At 41.5% G+C, this 16,135-nt stretch overlaps 1 protein-coding gene across 2 annotated transcripts in view; it reads left to right on the top strand.

Annotated features, from left to right (window-relative positions):
* The window catches only part of PPP3CA (protein phosphatase 3 catalytic subunit alpha), a 216,037-nt gene that overhangs the window by 1,637 nt on the left and 198,265 nt on the right, over positions 1-16,135 (top strand). The window lies entirely within an intron of this gene.

The raw sequence follows: 16,135 nt of genomic DNA, 5'->3' as shown, positions 1-16,135 counted from the left end.
TTTAAAAATCATGGCATAGTGCACACTGCATCATATGCTTTCCTGGTTTTTACAGTGCAGTATCTATCTATCTATCTATCACCATTCTGTCTTCACTTTCTATTCTTAAATCTGTCTCTATCTATCTATCTATCTATCTATCTATCTATCTATCTATCTATCTATCTATTTGTGTCTCCAGGAGAGGAAGTGATGGGGTGTCTATCCAGCAGGACACAGGCAGCAAAACACAAAAAGTAGGGGGGTTTCACCCTTTCCCATTCTATCTTAGGCAGGAAAAGCTATCTATCATCTATCTATCTATCTATCTATCTATCTATCTATCTATCTATCTATCCTGTATCTATCTCTTTACTCTCCTATCCATCTATGTTTCTGTCTGTCTATCTATCACCTCCATTCTATCTATCTAATATGTATGTGAGCAGATACAAATGTGCTAAATGCAATCATGCCTGGGGACTTGGTTGGTAATCAAACATTTTAGTCTGGCCTGCCGATACAGTTGCGCTTGCCACAATATTCTGACATTCCAGTGCTCACACTGAGATGTGATGTAATTCCATTATTTCTGACCAAACCACTCCGTGTCTTATCAATTCAAGTACGGGTATCTGTCAGTGTTGAGGTGCCCTGTTCCTTGCAATGGCTAATCACGTGTGATGAATTATTAGTTATTACAGTACGGGAAGGAATGTTGCACCAAGGGATTGAATGATGCCCTCGAGGAAGCTGTATCACTCGGAAAAACCCTGCAGTCAATATGTCCTCAATTTGGTGTCTGCTCTAGAGACAGAATTTAGTGTGCCATATAGTGCACGCTTGACACTATTCTGCTTAACCTCATCATTGTCAGAGGAGGCCTCGGACATGGCAATATTTTCATATACGTGTTGCATGTTCTCCTTTCCTGTTATGTATGCATCCATGTTTCTATATGGATTTGAAGACGTGTGAAGTATAGGTCCAGCCCAGCATTGCTGAAATGGTGAATTCCTGAGTATAGTAGAAGGAGAGCTGCAAGTAGGAGCAGTGCCACATTCCACACTGTTGTGAAGTTAACCCTTATTTCAGATGGAGGCACCAGTTTCCAGAATATGTGGTTAGTGCCAAGTACACATTGCATACGCAAGTTGCTTTAAAAAAAATGTGTATCAGGTTTTTAAGCATTGTTAATGTATCTAGGGACATAGAAAGGCTTTCTATATACTGTGCTTGACTTTCTGTATAGCATCATACCCTGGCTCCCAATCATTGACTGCAGAATACAAAGCGATCTGCTCAATTGTGAGCAATTACACCTTGCTGTTGGGATTGTGTTTTCAGAAGTGCAGCTTTATGAGGACCATGTATCATGGTTAGCTATTGCATGTGAACAGGATGGGCAACTCTCCTCCATTAAAGAAAATGTTTTCATATTTTGGGATGACTGTAAGACTACAGTGTCGGGATAAGAGGAATTTCCTTCTGCACCTCCCTGAATCCATCTCATCTACTAATAATTTGTGCATGTACCTTGGTAGAAGAGGAAAGGCCCCACATGTTTATTTAATACAATGGTGCAAATTGCGCTAAACCGTTGCAACCAGTCAGATTTAACACTGTGGCATCCTGTGCAGTCAGCGCTGTATATTTTATATATAAAAGGGTGCTATTGATTGCTGCGATTTACACATTGCTCTTTGCCTTATAAAAATGATAGACTAATGCAGGTGTTGACAAATGAATATGGAATTCAGGAGCCAGTCTAATCCAGGAGCAAGCAGGTTTTTTTTAGGGGCCATCTCTTTTAAAAAAACTAGAGTTACCCTCAAAAAGTTAGGGGTATTGCCTACCTGGCTCCTGGGTTTGTCCAGCCTTGGACTAATGTTTAAAACCTCTACCAGTTACATACAATGAACTTTATGTATTTCTACATAGAGTAAAGTGATATAAAATAAATTTTTGAGAGCACTAAATGAATTACATTTCTAAAGTAAGATGGACACGTGTCTTTACAAAACCGGCTTGAAATATCTAGTAACCAACAGCTGTTTTTTCTTTTTAACCTGTAATATATGTATATAGTGCCAAGAGACCTTGGAAGGCAATTTCTTAATATCTGTAGATATCTGTGCTTGTAGACGCACGCTTGCCAAGATTTTGGAGCAAATAGTGATCATAAAGACAAGGAAACATTTCTGGTCACTATAGTTTCCTCCTTTTATGATCATGCAGATAAGAAAACCTTTTCCGGTCACTGCTGTTTACTCCCGTGCCCCAGTACGTTGGCACCATTTGGATCTGCAATTTGGATCATCTCTCCACAGAACAAAACAGGAGATTGCTCATGGAACTGTCCGGCATAGACGTCTGATATTAAATGTGTGCATGTTGTAGGAATATTTCAGCTAAATTCAAAAATGTAATCGAAGACTGAAGGGGATACAGCCTACCTCCATAAGGCATTTGATTAATCATCCTTCTATGTGAAACCTGCCAGTCACCAGTAACCCGATGTTCTGGGATTACCCTGTGCATGTGCTTCTGCAGGATAGGGATTCCCATCTCCACCCATCAGCATGTCTCTGTAGTCTAAATGAGGACATGCCTAGTCATTGAGAAATAAGTCATGTAGGTCCTTCTCCACCCCCTTTGCAGTATAATGGAAGCATTGCACACAAAGTGATGTAGTCCTCAGACACAGCATCAGGGACTTCGAACCAATATTTTGACCTGGCTACGAGAGATTGTGTAGCATTTTATATAAAAGGAAAAGTAAAGTGAACCTGTCAGGAAAGAAATATGGCAGCTGCCATTCCTGACTTGTCCTGACGTGAATGATCCTCGACTGTCATCCTCACCCTTCCTTTATGACTGGGTGAGTCACATACAAGTATGTGTAAATCAGGTGCCTGAACACCTAATGTGCACAGGCTTGGCCCATGTCAAGGACTTAGTAGCTCCCATATTTCTGTCATGACAAGATACCTTGAAAGAGTCCCTGTCACCATCCCAAAAAAATCAATTATCAACTAGGCAACTGCCAGCTTTCTTCAATTCAGAGTCTTAGAATAATAAACGATGTTTCTGCACTTTGCTGATTGCACTATGCCCTGTCAAATAAGACTGGCGGCATAGTAGGATCCAGCAGCCCAGTAGCCTTCAATCCGTATACTATAGAATATGGTGATTTTTTTTTTTCCTTGTCTATAGTTGTCGTATGTATACTACAGTTAGTATAGTATGCAAGTATCAGACAATGATTACATGATATACTCTGCTGCAGTCAAATCTAAGGCCTCATTCACACACAACGCAAGCAAAATTGTATATTGCGTATATACGAGCGTCTATGAGCGTATATGCGTGCACTATATGCAATCCCAGAATGCATCACTCGTAATAGAATTTTTAATGTACGTGCGTAAACACTCATATGTGCGGTTAAATACGCTGCCCGGACGCATCTCTGTTCCATTCTGTTTTTGCGCATTTATATACGCTACGCAAATATACGGCTCCTTACGCGGCTATGTGTAGGGGGCCATTTATTTGCATGTGTTGCATATGGTACAATACCCACTCGCGTACGCACGTATATGCGCGGCAGTGTGCTTTTGCATTTAAGGACATAAATGTTGCTTGTATAAACACTGTCATGTTTATTTATCAACACTTTAAGATTAATATTTTGACAAAAATAAAGTCAACTATAATTCTATTCTAGTGACTTACAATTCTTAGCCAGAATACCAATTCCTTTTTTAGTTGATGTTTATATCGAGTATTTACAAATTTCTTTTAAGACCTACGTGTTTGTTAAAACAGAGGATGTGTATTTGGGGCTGAGAGCCAGCAAGTACAAGAAGATGGCACTAACAGACCAAACCTGTTTTGATTTTTAGTACAAGATTTATTTATTTAGATGACGAATGCCGCCACCACCAGCATATGGAGGTCACAAGTGAATGCCATCTGAAAACCCCTCTTAGCTGTGAGCCCTAGTTCAGCCAGAGTCCTATGATGGCAAGAACTTCAGGGAGTGCTATTGGCCTGTCTTGGTTTTAGCAGATTCCCAAAGACTGGGCAATTGGGAAAACAAAGGAAGTCACATTGGAACCTAGAACTGCATGAAATGTGACTGCTGCTAGAACAGGGATAAGAGGTTTGTGGAATAATTCCACCCTCTTCATCAAACTAACAAATGATTTTTAGTGGTATGCATTAATCAGGAGTGGACAAATTAGGGATGCACCAATACCGATATTAGTATCGTTTATCACTGCCGATACCGAGTATTTGGGTGAGCACTCGTACTCGCCCAAATGCTCTGATGCCTAGCCCGATACTCGAGCTTTTGGGTATCGGGAAGCCGGGCAGCAAGTCATTACACACTGCCCGGCTTCCTGATTGGCTGGGAAGCAGGCTCCATGCAAGTGATGAGGGAGCATGGAGCTGGCGCCCCGGCCAATCAGGAAACTGGGTAGTGTATAATAACTCACCGCCTAGCTTTCTGATTGGTCGGGAAACTGGCCAATCAGGAAGCCAGACGTCGAGTCATTACCCGCCCCCCTGGATTACTGATTGGCCAGAAAGCCCTCTCCATGCTTCCTCATCAGCTGGTGACGAGGGAACATGGAGCTGGCTTAATAGCTCCTGATGTGAAAGAGGGGCACTTTGATGTGAATAGGGGTCCTGATGTGAAAGAGGGGCTCCTGGTGTGAGAGGGGGACACCTGATGTAAAAGGGGACACTGATGTAAAGGGGACTCCCAATATGGGGGGGGGATCTGATGCGATAAGGGAACCCCTTTTTTGCGTTTTTTCATGTAGTACCCTCTTAATATCCATACCAGACCCCTATCTTGGATAAGAGTCTGGTATAAATTTTGTAGGGTTCACAAGTCCTTTTTTTTTGTTTTGTTTATTTTTTATTTTTAGACTAGGGTGCCTGGAGATTTTTCATACTTTTTAATGTGATATTCATAAACCTCTTCTGTTCCCTCTCATGATCTGGAATTTAGATATGGATGTAATATGGCATAATCAGATAACAATAGTTGCTGCTGTGGATATTAAGATCTGTGATAGACATGGCTGCCTGCTTTCAGATTTGATCGGCAGGTGGTGGACCTTTTTAGTTTTATGATATGGTACAAACCTTTTATAAGGTTTATGAAAAAGCAGAGATATTTTGCCATGGGTACACTGGTGTTTTTTCTTGTTATGCCTGTTTCCATGTGGGCTTTATAATTACTAGTAATCTGCTTGGCTTATAAACAAATGGGTACTGGAAAGGGGCAGACTAGCATTCCGACATTTCTAAAATCAATGTGCGCGCGCACATGTTTGTTTTACTTGGGGTCTGCTCAGCCTGTCTAAGGTTCCATTCCCACCTGAGCGGCTGACCGCGCGTATTCAGCTGTACAGATATGCGCGGAGCTGCTCTAAACAGAGAATACAATGCACTTCAATGTGCATCGTTCAGACCATTTCAGGGGACACGCAATACGAAAGCGCACGGCCCCCCGAAATAGTGCAAGCGCGATAATCCAGCGGATTCCGCACACTCGCAGCTATTTAATAGCCGCAAACAAGCAGCATCCTTGCGGATTGAACAATATTAGTGTTTTCGACCCGCACGGTTGATCTAACCCTACTCGGAAACACTATCTGTGAATGCAGCCTAAGGCCACGTTCACATCAGGCCGGTTCGGCTGCGCAGATCCGCCGACATGAACGATCCCATACACTGCTATGGTGACCGTTCATGCGACCGCATGGCTCAGCGCCTTCCGAACCACCCCCTGCCCGAATTGCTCCCTTATCCTTTTTTCCGCGCTGATCAGTGCGGTTTCCATACTGTTTTCAATGGAACCACGCTGTTCAGCACGATTTTGGGCATTTTTAATTGTGTTGCAGTGCTGAAACGCAATTTAAAAACTCCCAAACAGCCCTTTTAAAATCAGTGCAGAAACCATGCTGATCCGCAACCGCCCTGGTGTGAATGGGGCCTACGTCCTGGATCATTGTACCTGCAAACATCACTGAACCAAATTCTGTATTTGGGCTTTTTACTGTACCTCTGTTGTCAGTGGTGCTAACATGTAAACATTATTAATATTGTGTCAGTGAGGTTTCTGTGCTTTATTTGCCAGGGTTGCTTCTTTCATCCGGTCCAGCACTGATGCTGATGTGCCCATGTGCACCTTAAATTAGAATAAAAGGTCATCTGGGGTAAAGAGTCAGTGTCCGTAAACAAGGGCATTATTGCCGATCATGGGGTGTCCCCCCCGCCCCCACCGTGAACCTCCCTATTGTCATTTTATCTTAAGATGAAGTATGTCTAAATCAAGGACAGGTCTTGGGGGCCAGTGCTGTGCACGTAACTTGTCCGTCAGTGCATGAAATGTACTTTTAACATTAATTTTTCCAGCATCTAAAATTAAGGGCCTCAGCCTAACTTCTAAGCATTCCAACCCCTTCCACTGTCACAAATAGCAAATGAGAAACAAGGTGATGTAATAGTGAGTAAAATGAACAAAAAACTAAATAAAAGGAGTTGTAGCAATAAAGGCCATCACAATATTTTTTCTCATGACATAATTTACATCTTCGCATGTTGGTACATGCATTTTTCAAGCATTTTATTGTGCGGTTTGTAGTATAAGAGCAGAATCTGACATTTTTGGCCCTATAGACTTTTAAATGGGATTGCCTAAAAAATGTACGTAAACACGCATTTCTCAGGTGCTTCCATGAAAGTTCATAATGGCAAAATACACAATTCTGTCCAAAAAGAGGCTCATGTATTTTTTTGAGCTTCACACGTCTGGTGACAAGCAACCCAACGCTTAGATGTGAACAGGAGACTGTTGAAAATAATGGCATTCCGTTTGTTGAGCTCAGTTGCACTTAGGGAAAGGAGCTGCAAAATGCTTAGGTGTTAATAGGGCCTATTATAAACTTCTTTAAAATCTGGGTATTTTGCACACAAACAGCTGTCAGTTTTAAGCTAACAAGACATTATGATATTTTTATAGCCAATGGAAGACTGTGTTGGTGATAAGGATGGAGATTGTGACATTGTTCGCCCCTCCTATCTATCTGGTCCCAAAAATGCCTTATATTCAGTAAGAGAAATACAAGGCAATTTCTCAATGGCGGCAATGCCAAGCAAGCAACTCTGTGTACTCGGTGTGCAAAAGGGAAGCTGCTGGAGCTACAGCGATCACTGTATGTAGCGCAGACTACTACAGCAGCCCTCCTCGTATCAGATATGGATACTCACATTGAGCCAAGCTGGACCAATGGAAGTATCCATAAAAATATAATTCCTGGAGTTCAGCTTTAAATTGCCTCAACAACCTCCCCTCATGGGGTCCCATCGATCACCAAGCCCTATAGTAGCTGTGTGGGCTGTCAGTACTGTCTAGCTGTCAGTAAACCTTCATAGTAATGAGATGAAATGACATTCTGGAGAAAAATACACTATATTGCCAAAAGTATTGGGACGCCTGCCTTTACACGCACATGAACGTTAATGGCATCCCAGTCTTAGTCCGTAGGATTCAATATTGATAAACTCGCTTATCCATGGCTTTATGGACCTTGCTTTGTGCACAGGTGCGCGGTCATGTTGGAACAGGAAGGAGCCATCCCCAAACTGTTCCCACAAAGTTGGGAGCCTGAAATTGTCCAAAATGTCTTGGTATGCTGATGCCTTAAGAGTTCCCTTAATAGTTCCCTTCAATGGAACTAAGGGGCCAAGCCCAACCCCTGAAAAACAACCCCACACCATAATCCCCCCTCCACCAAACTTTACACTGGGCACAATGCAGTCAGGCAACTACCATTCTCCTGGCAACCGCCAAAACCAGACATGTCCATCGGATTTCCAGTCAGAGAAGTGTGATTTCATCTCGCCTGAGAACACGTCTCCACTTCTCTAGAGTCCAGTGGCGGCGTGCTTTACACCACTGCATCCAGGGCTTTGCATTGCACTTGGTGATGTAAGGCTTGGATGCAGCTGCTCGGCCATGGAAACCCATTCCATGAAGCTCTCTACACACTGTTGTTGTGCCAATCTGAAGGCCACACGAAGTTTGGAGGTCTGTAGCTATTGACACTGCAGACAGTTGGCGACTTCTGTGCACGTCAGCATGCGCTTACCCTGCTCTATCATGTTATGTGGCTGAGTTGTTGTTGTTCCAAGTTGCTTCCTCTTCCTTATAATACCACTAACAGTTGACCATGGAATATTTAATAGCAAGGAAATTTCACGGATAGACTTATTGCACAGGTGGCAACCTTTCACGGTACCACACTTGAATTCACTGAGCTCTTGATGGCGACCTATTCTTTCCCAAATGTTTGTAAAAGCAGTCTGCATGCCTAGGTGCTTGATTTTATAGACCCGTGGACATGGAGGTGATTGGAACACCTGAATCCAATGATTTGGAGGGGTGTCCCAATACTTTTTGCCAATATAGTATATTTCATTCACCAAGATATTTTTTAGGAAATTCTGAAAATAGAAAGTCTTAACTCCTAAATGGCTTATATACTAAGGTCTTACACAAAGACATTGCTAGTCAATGTTTCCTTCTAGAACAATACATGTGAGCTATTTGCTGATTTATTCACCCTTCCATCATGAGTGCCAAGTGACAGAATTGAAAATTGTGTTCTGGATGAAATCTTTCTGTGTGGGGTTTGTTAGTAAAATTAAAATGTGGCAAAATTTGCCCTACCTAAAATTTGGAATTTGTCCTACTGGATTAGTTTTTGGTTTTGAGCTAATTAGTGTATGATATTATCTTTCTATTTTCATAGAAAGTATTTCTGGGGTCCCGTTATTGCAGATGTTGACAGAGAGTTGTATTTACATAAATAGCTAACAAGACCCCTGTATAATTTCAGAAACCCATAGCTGTTCACCATGGGGCTGGTATTTTACATAAAATGGCTCCCACTGACTAATGTAGATGTTAAAGTAGGTTGGGTATTGACACAAAATCTTTCTAGTTGTTTGTAATAGGAACAGATAACCTCTAGGGCAAAAAGTTTTGGACCCCTGACCACCACACCTAATATAAGCAGGTTGGACAGCCCATTACTTAAGCCATTAGTTGTAATTTGGAGTGGCCTCTCCTCTGGCAATACCCTTTCAGCCAAAGAAACATTTGGGAGATCAGGTACTAGTGTTATTACAATCAGAGCTCTAATTTTTCCAGAAGCCCGGTCTCTAAACAGGTCTTTAAGGACCTGGCTTTGTGCACAGCCTCACAGTCATCCTTGAACAGTAAAATGGCATTTCCTAAATTCTTGGCATAAAGTTGAAGAGTACCATTGGCTAAAATATTTTGTATGCTGTAATATTAACAGTACCCTTTACTGGAAATACTTGAAATGAATCATTTGGAGAGTTGTCCTCATAATTTTGGCAATATATTGTAATTTGCCTATGAATGGTCTTTCCATCTCCGAGCTTGTTTGTAGATGATATTTAGAGATATGTCTTGAGAAAGACTGGCTGAGCTCCATTGAAATGTTGACAATAAAATGCTGATGCTTTGACTTATCTCTGATGCAAGACCCTTGAGTGCCTCTATATCTACTTTGGATTTATAGGGTTAAATATTGGGTGTCGTTTAATGGGTTAAAGTTAAACAGAATCTGAGCCTAATCACAAAATATACTGCACATGTTTGCCTCAGTCCTTGTACTATTTCCGGGCTACTTAGTAACTAGCAACTGTTAAAACAGCAAACGCTTTGGTCAGGAGTATGTAACATACAGCATAGCATACAGATTGCAGCAGTAAAGATTATGTAACAGTGCCCCTTACATAGCTAGTCAATATAAGGGAAGAAAAATAACTTGGTGTTGGCAGTCAGAAGGAGAAAGGAAAAAAATGCCCTGGTGGTCAGTGAGAAGAGAATGCCTGGCATTTTTGGCCAATGGAAGGGATAGACAGGTGTGTACAGAGAACATATAATGGACCTGAAGCTCCCACTCTCATCATAATACTCCCAAAATCCCATTATCCCCCTCACAGAAACACTGACTCGCACCATAGCCGACTGACAGCTGAAAACCTCCAGCATCAGCAGCCGCCTCCTTGTGCCTCTTCCCTTGGAGCTACTTCCTCCTCACCCTGCATTGTCTTGGGCACTGTTAACACCACCAGGTTGCACTGACATGGTCTGAAAACAAGTATGATATGCTGTACTTTGTTTCAGCCCAATGTGGCATGACACAGTACCACCGCATCGCAATGCGCCATTGGAACTTGTCCTGAAGTCTGTGAAGGTTCTCATTTATCCAGGTCATTGTTTATCTGTGAAAAATAGATTTAGCCAAATGAACTTGCTGTATTTTTCTTGAAGATGTTTTACTGGTCATTTGACTAGCTTTCTCAAGTCAGAATTTCTGAATTGAGAAAGCTAGTTGGATGACAAGCTAAACCTCTTCAAGAAAAATACAGCAAGTCCAGTTGCCCTGATTAATTTTTTTTACAGTTCTAACTTGTCTTGCTGGGTTTAATAAGGAGTTGCGCTAATATTGCGCAACATAAAAATTTTCAACTACCACCATTTTATTCTATAGGGTCTTGGCATTCAGAAAATATATAATGTTGGGGGGTTTTATGTCATTTTCAGGCCTAAAATGTGGAATATAACATGGGTGCAAAAAATGAAAAAAGGGCCTCAGTCATGAAGGGGTTAAAGTTCTAACTTAGACAGTGCGATGCTCCTGGGATCGGCGCATCAGTATGGTACCTGGCATTGCACACATGCAGCTGCGCGTTTAGTGCTGTTTGCTTATGCGATTGGATTGTGAGGGTCTGGCTTTGTGGCATGCCAGAAGAAAAGACATTGGTTGCCACCCGTGGCACGTATGGTGAGGGTTGTCGACCCCTAGAATACAGGCTGTAAAGAGGTGTGTGTGTGTATATATATGTGTAATTATATATATATATATATATATATATATACACACACACACACACACACACACACACACACACACACACACACACACACAGTTTATTTATTTAGACTTAAATTAGATGATTTGTTTATTTACATATTACATTTCTGAAACTGAACTAGTGCAGTCTCTTTTAATTCCTCCCTGAATCTAGTAATGGCTGAAGCCATGTCCTTGAATCTTAGGCTATTAGAATTCTGTTGCTCCTGAAATGTAATGAGATGGATTGCTTCATATTGCAGAAGTTCTCATAAGCTTGTGTTATGAGCAGTTCTGGGTAGTGCAATGCATACCGATTCCCTTTGGGACCAGAGCTCTGTAATAATGGTTTACAGCTCATCGGTTGCAAGTCAGATGCTCCAGGCTATTTATCATTGTACCTCTGAGAGGTCAACAAAAGCTGTTTTGAATGTATTCTGTTTATTGATTTAGCAGGGTGCCAACTACTGTAGGTGTGCCCAGCAGGCTTTGCCTTTCTTTGGTGCTACTATATTATTTCAATATCTGGAATGGCTCTTTAACTGAAAACAAAGTTTTTCAGTTTAATGAGCTGTCCATGGTGTTTTTGTAGCCCTTAAATTCTTAGATGAAATGAAACAAGCTTGCTACATCCTCGCAATCTACCGGAAAGAGCCCCAAATGGCAAAGTGAAATTCCAGTTTCTCACTCTGCAACATGCATTCCACATTGGAAACCATGCAGTACATTGCAAGCCTGTGCAGACCAGACAGCTGGGAGAAATACCTTGACATTCTGCTCTGGCCCCGACAACCAAATACGGAATCAGATTCTGCACAGTTGAAAGCTGAAATCTGGAATAAGCAAGTATTGTCTAAATGTAGAAAGCATGTGTAGTCTTATTTAAAACTTCTTGTGCTTTGTGTATTTCTTCCTGATCTGTGTGAAAACTATTCCTATGTGCAGGAGCTTCCTGTAATGAAGACCAGTCACTACTGCCCTCTCTCCTTCTGCAGGGTGACTGGTCTTGTATCTGCCACCTCCCTCCTTGTATTTCCTGCAGGTAACCTGTAGTGGGTCGGGTCTGCTGGGGCCTTGCGCTCTGCTCTCTGTACAGGCAATGTGCAGCACAGTGATGTGGTCACTGATACTTTTTTGTATTAATATCTGGACTTGCGAAAGGCATTTGTTGCACACAAAGTAGATTCACATCCTTTCTGGCTATTGGGGAATATTTTTAAATGAACATATTTGTGCCCGAAGTTCTGATTTTAAATAATGAAGCCCATGGCTGAGTAGTTATAACATGCCACCATAACAGGCCTTAATTGTGCTACAGGGCTTCCAATATGAATTCCCTATATGGAGCATCTCTCTATAGTAACAGAGGGATTCTGACATACCCTCAGTTCCTTTTTGTATTATTATTATATAGGATTTATATAGCGCCAAAAGTTTGTGCAGCGCTTTACAATATAAGGAAGACATTACAATCACAATACAATTCAAGACAAGATGGTAAGGAGGGCCCTGCCCATGAGGGCTTACAATCTAAAAGGGAGGGGCAAAACAGTGAAACAAATTTACAAGCATCATTTCAAAGCCAAATATCCAACTTCGAAAAAAAATGTTCTTCACTGTGTTTGTATGCAAGACACAATACTGGATTTCACCTGGCTTCAAATTCAGGACAAAGCCTGGAGTTTTGCGAGCAGGGGACCCTCTATTAAATCATGGAGGGACCACAGATGTTTCCATTGTTTACTGAAATCCCATTTAATTCCTATATTTTCCATTGAATGTTGAGAAAGTTAAGGTAGTAAAGCACACTGGATCTGCCCTACTAATACGTTTATTTAAAGTGATATTACAGTCAAATGGTTTTTATGCTAGGGCTGCAACCAACTAATCGATCAATAATAATCGATAATGAGAATAGTTGTTAACTATTCCCATTATTGATTAGTTGGTTGGATTCCCTAGCTCTCTCCTCCACACTGGGAGGAGGGCACAGCAAGCAGTGGGTGGGTGCAATGGCCAGGCTGCTATTGTAATTTGAAATGGCCAATAGCGGGCTGACTATTGCACCAGCCCACTACCTGCTATATTTACATTCAGTTTCCGACTGCAGAATCTTGCCACTGGCAGCTGTCAGTCCATGGCTGAAGCTATTCAAGCGCCATGTGCTAACAATTCAATTATTTAGTAAAAATGATAAAAGGTGGGGAACAAAGTAATTTTCGGTTTCGGCTTGACAAATTCGGCTGCGGGAGCTGCATTGCAGTGCCATTCATTTCAATGGCACCCCAAACATGCCTCCCACCCACAGTGTAATCGCCCGCACTGGAACGCATGGTACTGCAATGCCGTGCGTTCAATGCAGTGCGATTGGAAACAATTGTGCATGCAGTTTTATTCTGAAGTAAATTTTTGTTTTTAACACTGAATTTGTGTATTTTATTTTAAAGATGGTATTTATTTTTATCCGATTAATCGAACAAATAACAGGCCAACTAATCAATTATGAAAATAATCATTAGTTGCAGCCCTATTTTATTCTATTTCAAATGCTTATTACATCACTTACAATGGATGCTGCTCCTTGATGTTTAAACGTTTTCGTTTCCTGCAGAATCTTGCAAGGGCCTATGGAGCCACCCTTGTGTGTTTAGTAAGCTGTGTGTCTCCAAAAACACACAGGCACAGCAAGGCAAGACATTTCCTCATATCCTTCCTTCCTTCTCCAAGCTGGTAGATGGACATCTGCTGGAGACTGCTCTGTCCCTTGTGATCTTGTACCTGCCAGGAAGTTCAGGGAAGCAGAGCTGACAAGAGTTGGAGCTCTTCAGAATGATGATGGCTTTGCCGTGCAGTATACATTTGTATGATCTAGTTTCATTATTGAACAGAAGATTGAGCATTTAATATTATATTAAAACCTCTTTTATTAAGTCATTTTGTTTTATTTTAATGCACTCTGTGTTTGAGGTCAATTTCTGTAACATATTTCATGTGTCCTTCCATGAAAACAATGCAAGCATTATATAAGCTGCTGTATCCCTGCTACCCCTGTGATTCTTTAAAGACAACATAGCTTATCTTCCTTTTATCAGGATTGTAATTGATCATTATGAATTAACATTTCTATAGCACCTTTCTCCCTGGGGACTCAAACCATGTAATAAATTGGTATTGGGGTAGATAGGAGGTGAGGCAGCCATTTTGGGCACACCCAGTAGAATATCATACTAGGACCTGTTTTAGACAGGAGTCAATGTCTTTGGATTTGTGGGACGAAACCAGAGTACGTAGTGTAAACCTATAAAAGCACAGGGAGAACATGCAAACACCATGAAGATATTGTCCTCCTGACCAGGATTCAATTTAAGGGCCTAAGTGGTGCAAGACAGAAATGCTAACCACCAGTGTGTATGTACTGTGGATAATCATGGGAACTGTTGCCATTGTTGGTCTTGTATTTTACTATAACATGCCTCATATGCTGGCCGTGCCTAGTAAGACAGCCCCAGCAATAAACTTGAGCCAGGCCCATACTGCCATATACATCCAAACTAATATCCTTTGCATGTGCCTCAGATATGTAGCATTGCTGCTTATTGACATTGAACAATGAAGCTGAACTGGTTAAAAATATCCACAACTTCTGTTGGGCCTCTGAAGTACTGCTGATAATAACACTCTTGGTTGTTTACCACTACTATGAATAAGAACGCTTTAAGATCGCTGCCTTGGTTTCTGCATCCCATAGTATTGTAGCTGTTGTTTATCAAGAAGAGATCCTTGGTCACAGCTCTTGTCAGATTATATATATATATATATTGTCAAAAAACTGATACTTTTGGCACTAACACAATAATTCAGTTGTCCATTGTGTAATTTTAGCTTGAGGGACATGTATGTTCAAGCACTTGTCATGTAGAATTTTCTACTTTCATATAATGCCATTTAGCCATGAAAAAACACATTCTTCTGCTCTAAATGGTGCCTTTGGCCTTGGCAGAAGGGTATTTATGGAGAGCATACATCATGTAGTGACTTTGCAAATGCTACAGAGCCAATGAACTCCAACCAGCACCATTATACTATTCTTGGCAATTAAGATTTTTCTTCAACATGCACGTAGTGGTATTTACTTCATAAAGTTTGCTTTTCTCCTCTGGTGGTAGTTTCTTAGAAGACAGTGGGAGTTAGTCTCTGAAGTATAATTTTAATAAACTGCATATGCATAAACTTTATTTCAGTTTGTTATAAATTAATTCAAAAAGGAGGTCACATATAAAGTTTAATGACAATGAAAACCGTGTACTTTGTGCTTCTTTAATGCTGTGAAACTACCGTACTTCTGCAAGCGAGCCGTGACTTCTTGTTCCATTCATGCCGAATGGGCCTAAGTTATAACTTTTGCTAGTATATGCTCCACTCTCATTGCATCTAACAGCATGGGTTGGGATAAACACTGCATATCTGTATTGAAGGGACGTCCTGTCTGTTTGTATTTTGTAGAGGCCGTTATGAAGGGCCTATTCACACTTGTCTGTTTTCCTGCAGGTGCATTCACACCTACATGAATGCATTACCACAGTTGTTGCATTTGTAGATGGGCCCTTAAAGTTAAAGTGACACTAACCTAAGGAGTTAAATCATAAAAATGCATTTAAGTACCTTAACTATCAACAACAATTTATCTTAAAGTGCTATTAAAGCCATTTTTTTATCAATTCTCCCTTTATGGTTTAAAAAAAAAATCTTTCCTCGTTTTCTAGTGTGACCCCGCCATGCTCTTCCCCCCCCCCCGCTCCCTGCACGGGTGCCACCATCATTCTAATGGAGGCACTCGTCCCCGCAGCGGCTGTGTACGTCCATAGACACACACAGCCCTGTGGCAGGCCACGCCTCTTTCTTTGATGGCAGAAGGAGGCTATGGCTCCTTCTGCCAGCGGTATCCTTCCCTGGAAGTTTGGGGCACGGAGGATCGCTTCGGGCCTGGCGGCGGGGACAAGCGCAGCTGAGAGGTAAGTCTGGGGGGGATTGGGGTTAAAAAAAAGGTCCTGGGCTGTTTTAACCCTAATGCAGAGAATGCATTAAGGTAAAAAACGCCCAGACCTTAATACGACTTTAATTGTGTATTACTCAGCTTTAGATCCTCAAATCATCTCTGAATTGGTGCTGACACTGTCCTT

Source organism: Nanorana parkeri, unplaced genomic scaffold (assembly GCF_000935625.1).
Source record: "Nanorana parkeri isolate BGI_ZX_2015 unplaced genomic scaffold, ASM93562v1 scaffold372, whole genome shotgun sequence".
In the NCBI taxonomy this organism is placed as follows: domain Eukaryota; kingdom Metazoa; phylum Chordata; class Amphibia; order Anura; family Dicroglossidae; genus Nanorana; species Nanorana parkeri.
This window is presented reverse-complemented; position numbering and strand designations above follow the sequence as displayed.